This window comes from Gossypium hirsutum, chromosome D09 (assembly GCF_007990345.1).
Source record: "Gossypium hirsutum isolate 1008001.06 chromosome D09, Gossypium_hirsutum_v2.1, whole genome shotgun sequence".
NCBI lineage: Eukaryota > Viridiplantae > Streptophyta > Magnoliopsida > Malvales > Malvaceae > Gossypium > Gossypium hirsutum.
The window spans coordinates 21566198-21574952 of NC_053445.1; positions in this window are offsets into that span (position 1 = coordinate 21566198).

Here is an 8755-nt window from a genome sequence, read left to right on the forward strand (position 1 = left end):
AAAGAGTTCGGTTGTGATACGAGCTCGATTCGGATGATGTGACGAGTCGTATTATATTCCCGATCGAATTTAGGTAGTGTCGATTTAGTTCAAAATTCAATAAGATGAGTTATATTTGGTTTTAAATGAATTAGGAAGCAAAATGGGGATAAATGGTTTCCAATGAAACAAGAACGAACCCTTATTAACAAATAAGGACCCGGGCTTAAAGGTTTCAAAGAAAAGGAAAGAAATGGTAGATAAAACCGAGACCCTCTATTTAGCAAAATAGGAACCTTCGGTATAGTTGGAACGCCACACCTTATGGTGATAAGTTCGAAACAAAGTCAGATTGACGCCACTCGTAAAGATAAGTCAATTGAGCTTTGAAGAATAAAGAGAGTGAATTGCCTCACTAAAATGATATTTCATTCAGAGATTTGTCAAAAGTCCTTTTACAAGAAAAAAGGAAACTATTTATAGACTTTCAACTAGTAGCCGAATAGACAAGTTCAAGACTTAATTTCTAAGCAAACATTGAACTAAAATTCAGCTTAACTTCATGAATATGGGGCAATGTAGATTTGGCTGAATTGTGACCAACTATGAAGCTTCCACCTTAAGCAAATGGATCTTGGAGATGTATGTAGCAGCTACATTCAGCTAATGGGTTTAAATGAGCATTCAAGAGGCAACTCTTGCTGAAAAATTACCAATAATAAAGAGAGTACTTGAGCAGCCATATCAGGTGTGAATGGACGGTTTTGAAGAGCCTTAAAGTGTGAACACCTTCAACCGAATGGCCAAAAGATTTCCAGCAATGTGAAGGAAATAAATGGTAGCTTTGGATAATGAACAATCATCTCTTTTGGCCGAATGGACACATAGAAAACTTAAAAATCAGCACACCAATTTTAATGCATTCCATGCATGTATCGTTAGGTGCATGAACCCAATATGCATGCATCTTCACATCCATTGAATCTTCATGCATGAATCTGTCCAATTCACCTTCAAATTCGGCTGCACCTAAAAACACACATAAACTTAATTAATTTCAAGCAAATTCAGCTGAACTAAATTAAAGTATAATGTGAACATCCTAAATAACATTGAGACAACTTAAATATTAACAAATCATAACACATAAATTCGGCTGGACAGATTTAAAGCATGTAATAATTTAGACAAACTAAATGTAATCAAGACATCTTTAATTTGACTAAATCAAGACATATTAAACACTTATATTAATTAAAGACATATTTATAAGCTGTAGTAAAAACTAAATTAAAGCTTATTTAAAATTTAAATGTTTATTTAAATGGTCTAAATTCCAGCATCAAATTAATTAGCTAGAACGAAATTCAGCTTCAAAGAAGTTGAATATGTTCAGCTCGTTTTTAAACTCCTTGCTATCATTTTCCTCAACCCGTTCCACCATTGCTAAAATAGCATCTTTGAATCGTTTAGCTCTAGCTCGCGTTATTGGACCAATGGGCAGCTTGATGGCTTCTTGTTCGTTTTCCATTTGGTTCGTAGGCAAGCTCACATCAGGTTGACACCACTAGCACGCTAGATAAGCCAAATCGAGACTCACACGAAATATGAGAGGGAGAAACCTCACAAGAACAATAGTTCATTCAAAAATTTGACAAAAAGTTCTTTCACAAAATGAAATAGCAAACTATTTATAGACTAAGTACTAGCTAGCCGAATGGTCATCTTTATGGCTAAGCAAATTAAGCTAGAAAATTCTAGAATTGAAGCATTAAGTTGTTGTAGCTAAATTCAGCTGATTGAAGTCCAATAGGCAGCTTCTTGACTAAGCAAATGAACTTGGAATGCTTGGAAAGGAGCATGGCAGCAGCTAGGTTCGGCCAATGAGCTTAAATGAGCTCATTAAGATGCAACTCTTGGCTGAAAAATACCAGCATTAAAGGAGAACGTGAATGGCCAAAATAAGTGTGAAAAGTCAGCCTTGAAGAGTCCTTTAGGTGTGAACATGGCCAACCGAATAGACATGGGTGTGAACTCCAAGTGTGAACGGCATTATGCTGATTTGGGGAATGAATTCGGTCAGCTGAACATTCACTTGAAGATCCATGTATGTGTCATCAAGTTCATTGAATCTGATGTGAATGCACCTTGCTTAATGTCTCTTCCAAATTCGGCTCACCTACACAAAAGATGAATGGAATTAAATTAATGCACATTCAGCAAGTAAAGATGAATTATAACACATTAAAAACTAGCAGCAACCAAAACAATTAATCTGCTCATAAATTCGGCTGAACTTAGGCATGATAAATCAGCAATAAGACACATTAAATAATTGTAATAAAACAAACACATTTATGCTGTGTAATAGTTAAAACAAATTAAAAACATGTATTGAAATAAGACATAATTAACACACTTAATTAAAATGTCCAGATTTAAACCAATTAAATACTAACAAATTATTTTGAACTAAATTAACTAATTAAACTAGTTTATTTAATTTAGTCCAGCTACTAATAATTGCATAAATTAAAAACCAAGCTATGTTTGAGCTTATTCGAGCTCTTGGAACTGGAATTGAGCTATATGGAGCTCAACGAAATAAAATTGAGCTAATTCAACTCGCATGGGTTTGCTCGCAGTGCTTAATAAGCTAGTCCAAAAGTGCTCCTGGGGCGTGGTTGTATCAATATATCTGTCAAGAATCAAAACATCTAAAGAAATTTCATCATCATTCGAAGAAAACAACAAGGGTTGAACATTTCCAGAAACCTTACCTTGTTCACCTTTAAGATTAGGAAATTGAAGTTCAATTTTACCTTGTTCAATCATGATATGCCCTGGCCTCGGTGATGAGAGTCGAGTCGTTAATGTGCCCGATCGTGAATTGGAGTAATATTAAGGTTTGTCAAAAATAGGTTAAGAAAGAAAAGATAAAGGCTCAAATTAGTTCAAAAGTGGTGATGGAATGTATTGAGGTTGATATGTGAACGAAAATAAAGTATTCAAGTTGAACCAACACAATATAAGTGTGTTAACCCGGGACTTATATGAATACTTAGGTATGTTTGTATGGATGGAAAACGAATAAATTGGAACCTCGACCCGCTATCAAAGATGATAGGAACCTCGGTATAATTTGAACGCCACACTTTGGGAACAAAGTGATAAGTTCGGAAAGAAAGACGGGTTGACGCCACAAGGGTTACTTGATAAGTCAGACGAGTCTTTGGAGAACAATGAGAGTTCAAAACAAACTCACAAAGTAATCAGATATCATATAAGATTCAAAAGTATATTGTCTAACCTTAAAACGAATACAAAGCAAGCTATTTATAGTCTAAGAAGTACCCAGCCGAATGGTCACAATAACAGATTTTAAATGAACTGAATTAATAAACTAAAAAGCTTTAAGAACTAAATTCAATCTTTTGAAGATTCCTAGACCTTGGAAACGGCAATGGCATCTCAAATCCTTAATTTCCTGCAATAAATCAGCCTTGGAAATTCAGACGGTCGGCAGCAGCATAAGTGACGTCTTGGGCACACAAAACAGCTCCTAAATGCTTTCATTCAGCTTAAATGAGCTAGAATAAATTTTGTAAATCCTTTGGTGTGTTCTAGGCCTAGGAGACAGCAATAGACATTCACCTTTGGAACCTTAAGAAAGCTTTAATGCTTCTTGGGAGTATGAAACGTCAGTCTTGGTTAATTAAGCAACAAGCATGCTTATGGCCGAATGGTCACTTGGAAATTCCCCAAACATCAGTTCTTTGCTGTACCCGAAGCAATACCAGCTGGAATTGAATCCTTTAAGCATTGGTCTCCACAAAAAGGAAGAAAGAATGAATCAGCTACCTTTAATGTTGTTCAATAACGTCCCCCTTAGCATGCTGGACACTATTTAACTAATTGTTTTTGCAGCATGTTTTCATTAATGCCGTCCATGCACCAAGCACACATTAAATTCGATAGCATCTTCTTTAATGCATTCCAGCATCTCATTGAATGGCCATCCATTGCATGTGGAACAGCCTTTAATTCCTGTCTTTGCTTCTCTTTAAATGTCGTTCCTTGCATGTAGAACAACACCTTAAATGCATGTCTCCTTGCCATTTAAGTTAGCCGAATTTAATTCCTGTAGACAACAATTAAATTCGGTCAATACATATTAATACCAGCACATTAAAAACATTTAATCATCAGCACCTATAACAATAAAATTTGACTGGACATAAATTCAACCTCATTAAATTCGGCAGCCTCCTTTAATACATAATTAACTCATGCATGAAACAAAACAAGTTAATTAACATATTAATTTCGGCTGGACAATAAGAACAACAATAAATTCGTCACTTTTAAAGAACTTAAGACACATTTAATACTACTCTTTAATTCGGCTGAAACTAATAAAAAACATCAATAAATTCAGCATATTAAATAGATGTAATAAATAAAACACAATCAATTAAACTCAAAAATTATTAAAGATGTTCAGATTTAAACAAATTAATTTACTAACACTTATTTGAGCTGAATTAAATAAATAAACTAACTTAGTCAATTTATTTCAGCAAATTAAATTAAATGAGCTAGAGAGCTAATAACAAGCTCAATGAGCTGAATTGAGCTCGAATGAGCTGACTTGAGCTCGAATGAGCTAATTTGAGCTCGAATGAACTAACAAAATAAGCTTCATCTTGCACTTGGGCCCCTCATTTTTAGGCCAAACTCGACGGCGTTGGGTTGTGACATTACATGATGCGATCGGGATCACATCATACCCTCCCTCTTGAAGACGATTTGTCTTCAAATCGGGCCACTTGCTCGAAATTTTTTTTTCAATATCTTGAACCCTTTTATTCATGACCTGAATAGAATCATTTCCAAAACTTTGAAAATCACAAATGGTTCGAGAAGAAATTGAATTATCTCCACGCCCTCCCTCTTTTAGAGGGAACCATTTCCGAAGTGTCACCTACACGAGAATGGAATAAGTTAGGGACACTAAAAATTATAAACACAAGTGATCTTTTCAAATTCTTATTCAAAATTGGGATGCTTAACCCAATGCCAGGATCAAAAATGAAGATCGGCCTTACCTTGCCACAATGAATCAAAAAGTTAATAGATAGAAACAAACTTGAACCCCAATTCAGTCGAAAAGCATAATCTCGAAGGTTAGAATTACAAAATCCAAACCCTTTTAACAAGAACAAAGAATAATAATCTCCAGGGTCAAAAACAAAGCTTCCTTTTGTCATTTCAATTTGATTCTCACCTTGGCTTGACATCAACTTAGGAATATATATCCCGGGTTTAAAAACGCGATTTTCATTGGTCGTTTCACAACGCAACAAAAATTTCTTCTTCACCAAGACATCACACATGTCAAGCAAATAAGATTTAGGCACACATACATTCGAGCAATCAAACCCTTCATATTTCATTCGCACAAGTAAACATGGAAATTTCATGCCACAAATTAGATAATTCACATGATCAACACAAGCAAACAAATTAAATGTCAACTTCTTATCACACAAGTCCAAATTTCGTTTGTATTGTTTTAATCTTGCTTCATAATCGAACTTGTAAACATCAGACATATCATGAGAAAAACTCTTCAATCCATCATCCAAATCAAAGTCATCACTAATCAAAAATTGATACTTAGACAAATCAGGATAGGAAAGTCTTTTACTAACTAAGTCTTCGGCAATCTCACCATTATCATGCATATGAATTTGTTGAAGCTCGACTAACATAGAACCCTTACCATGCTTACCTTTAAGCACTTGTGGACTAGGGCCATCTACGATCTTACCTTTTTCGACTAATTGAAATCGTCTCTCCTCAGAAAAGTATTGAAGTTGAAATTGATCAATGGAATTTCGAGAAACCTGAAAAGTAGAATCAATACAAGGAAAACTCATAGGATGGTTAGTAAAAACACTCCTTGCTTGTTCACTTTCATCCTTTTCGCTTATTTCTTTTTCCAACTCATTTTCAAATCCTCTTTCTTTTATCATATCACTCATTTCTTTTGCACTCTTGTTTCTTTCTTCAATCTCACTCTCTTTTTCAGTTTTCTTTTCTTTTTCACACTCGTTTTTATTCTCAATCTCATTTTCAATTTTCTTTTCTATCTCACACTCATCTTTTTTTTTCTTTCATTTCCTTTTCTTTTTCATTTTCTCGCTCGCACTCTTTTTCTTTTTCTTTTTCACATGCTATTTTGATTTCATTACAAAAGTAGAAATCATCAAAATGAGAAACCTTTTGTTGAGAATAAGAAAACGGTTCTTCATACAAATGACAATCATCTCCTTGTGATAGATCTTCCGTATTTGAGTACTTTGACACTCTTGAAACACGTTCGCCTTCTCGTAAATAATCCTTCGTAGATGAACGGCTTGATGCACTTGAAGAGAGATATCTTCTTTCTCGGGTATCATCTTGAAAAACCTCATTCTCAAAACTTTCTTTTTTTCTACTCAAATTCTTTGATGAATAGTAATCTTAGTATTGATCTCTTCTTGAGTAGGAATCATGAAAATCTCTTCTCACCAAGTTATTGGATGTTTTTCTCCATGATGATCTTATTTTCATCTCTCGACTTGAAGAGATTTGCTCCCGTTGGAATCGTTCATCCAACTTCTTCAATCGTTCTTTAATTGGTTCTAATTTTCTTTGAAGCATTTGACCCACCTCGTGAATAAATCGTTTGATATGTTGGGTCGATCAGAACATCGCCATATTCTTCACCATCAATCCCTTCAAAACTTCTTGATATCTTTTTTAATCACACAACAAAACTCACACTTCTCTCACAAAGAAAATTCACACAATTTGGCTTTTACTTCTCTCGGATGGTCTCACCAATCGCTCTTGCCTTTTACCACTCGATTTTCACCTCTCGAAGTTCTCTGCAAACTAGGTCGACAAATCAATATCGTTTGGCGTCGGCTTACAAAATTGATGTGGCTTGGTGGGGTTAATGTCGGGATTAAAGGTAGGCTATCAAACAAAATAGAAAAGGTTAAGTGTGGCTGGAAATGAATTTAGTACTTCAGGCAGCAAACAATGCTTTTACAAACTCAAAATGAATTTCAATCACTCTTTTTTTTTTCCATTTCGAATTTTTTTCTTCTTTTTTTTGTTTTTCAATACTGAATACAACAAGGAAAAATGAATTGAATACGAACTTTTTTTTTGAATTTTTTTGATTTTTTTACAATACCGTAATACTGAAGACGACGATTCTTACTCTGATTCAGCTAGCTCTGATACCAAATGATACGCCCTGGCCTCGGTGATGAGAGTCAAGTCGTTGATGTGCCCGATCGTGAATTGGAGTAATATTAAGGTTTGTCGAAAATAGGTTAAGAAAGAAAAGATAAAGGCTCAAATTAGTTCAAAAGTGGTGATGGAATGTATTGAGGTTGATATGTGAACGAAAATAAAGTATTCAAGTTGAACCAACACAATATAAGTGTGTTAACCCGGGACTTATATGAATACTTAGGTATGTTTGTATGGATGGAAAACAAATAAATTGGAACCTCGACCCGCTATCAAAGATGATAGGAACCTCGGTATAATTTGAACGCCACACTTTGGGTACAAAGTGATAAGTTCGAAAAGAAAGACGGGTTGACGCCACAAGGGTTACTTGATAAGTCAGACGAGTCTTTGGAGAACAATGAGAGTTGAAAACAAACTTACAAAGTAATCAGATATCATATAAGATTCAAAAGTATATTGTCTAACCTTAAAACGAATACAAAGCAAGCTATTTATAGTCTAAGAAGTACCCAGCCGAATGGTCACAATAACAGATTTTAAATGAACTGAATTAATAAACTAAAAAGCTTTAAGAACTAAATTCAATCTTTTGAAGATTCCTAGACCTTGGAAACGGTAATGGCATCTCAAATCCTTAATTTCCTGCAATAAGTGACGTCTTGGGCACACAAAACAGCTCCTAAATGCTTTCATTCAGCTTAAATGAGCTAGAATAAATTTGCAAATCCTTTGGTGTGTTCTAGGCCTAGGAGACAGCAATAGACATTCAACTTTGGAACCTTAAGAAAGCTTTAATAATTCTTGGGAGTATGAAACGTCAGCCTTGGTTAATTAAGTAACAAGCATGCTTATGGCCAAATGGTCACTTGGAAATTCCCCAAATATCAGCTCTTTGCTGTACCCGAAGCAATACCAGCTGGAATTGAATCCTTTAAGCATTGGTCTCCACGAAAAGGAAGAAAGAATGAATCAGCTACCTTTAATGTTGTTCAATAATGTCCCCCCTAGCATGCTGGACACTCTTTAACTAATTGTTTTTGCAGCATGTTTTCATTAATGCCGTCCATGCACCAAGCACACATTAAATTTGGTAGCATCTTCTTTAATGCATTCCAGCATCTCATTGAATGGCCGTCCATTGCATGTGGAACAACCTTTAATTCCTGTCTTTGCTTCTCTTTAAATGTCGTTCCTTGCATGTAGAACAACACCTTAAATGCATGTCTCCTTTGCCATTAAGTTAGCCGAATTTAATTCCTGCAGACAACAATTAAATTCGGTCAATACATAATAATACCTGCACATTAAAAACATTTAATCATCAGCACCTATAACAATAAAATTCGGCTGGACATAAATTCAACCTCATTAAATTCAGCAGCCTCCTTTAATACATAATTAACTCATGCATGAAACAAAACAAGTTAATTAACATATTAATTTTGGCTGGACAATAAGAACA